The sequence below is a fragment of the Penaeus monodon genome, chromosome 23 (genome assembly GCF_015228065.2).
Source record: "Penaeus monodon isolate SGIC_2016 chromosome 23, NSTDA_Pmon_1, whole genome shotgun sequence".
In the NCBI taxonomy this organism is placed as follows: Eukaryota; Metazoa; Arthropoda; class Malacostraca; order Decapoda; family Penaeidae; genus Penaeus; species Penaeus monodon.
This window is the reverse complement of record NC_051408.1, coordinates 33602652-33603510: the sequence shown is the minus strand read 5'-3', so window position 1 is coordinate 33603510 and position 859 is coordinate 33602652. Positions and strand designations below refer to the sequence as shown.

General features: G+C 46.0%; 1 protein-coding gene across 2 annotated transcripts in view; it reads right to left on the bottom strand.

Annotated features, from left to right (window-relative positions):
• The window catches only part of LOC119587935 (UDP-glycosyltransferase UGT5-like), a 9304-nt gene that overhangs the window by 7428 nt on the left and 1017 nt on the right, over positions 1-859 (bottom strand). The gene's annotated exons all lie outside the window — the stretch shown is intronic.

Genomic DNA, 859 nt, shown 5'->3' with positions numbered 1-859 from the left:
GGGCAACATACCATAATTTAAAATCATTATCACTGAAAACGTATCGTGATTGGCAACAGATCACTCAACACGAAAGTATCACGAGATGCCACCGACACGCTGTTACCGCACAGTCACCGGTCTGTTTTTCCCCCTGTCCGAGGTTCCCTTCGGGGGAAATATAGCCCAGGATAGGTATCCTCCTGAGGGGAATTTTATCCCAGGATAATATTACCTTTTCTGGGCTAAGATTCTCCCACTTCCCATACGAAGTGAAGGTTTTGTTGACCAGGCGGGGGGGTAAGGGACAGAACCCCCTGTTTATCATCAATGTGCGTCACCAAAGCGTTGGTGTCCGGGCTCTAACCTTAAAATTTCGTAAAATATAATTTTCTATGGGGGGGGGGGGGTGAAATCCTAGGTCTGACCCCCCGGGGGACGGCAACCCAGGCTGTTATTCCCGATAGGAATAACAGCCTGGTCTAGGCTAATTTTGCTGGGAGTTTTTTTCAGTGAGGGGGATGTCCTGCTACACCAGGGTATTGCAGAACAGTTGTTGCTGCCATGTGCTATTTTAACATCCGATAAATTTGCCTTTTTTGTGCAGGACTGGCTAGATTTGCCGTTAAAAATCGTTAACACGCGTCTTAAGTTAAATTCTTAACAAGCGATGACGACTGCCCACTATTTTGGGCGCTTAACAAGAATCGAAGAATTTAAGACCTGTAATCAGTACGAGCCTAGATTTACTGGTTGGATATGTGGGCCCTCTGCTTGGGATCAAAATGGTCCGTCTATACTAACTCCCTGTGAGCCCCTCCCCATCAGCTGGTACAGACATAAAATTAATTCATTATTAAACTGTCACTTCCCGGAAATT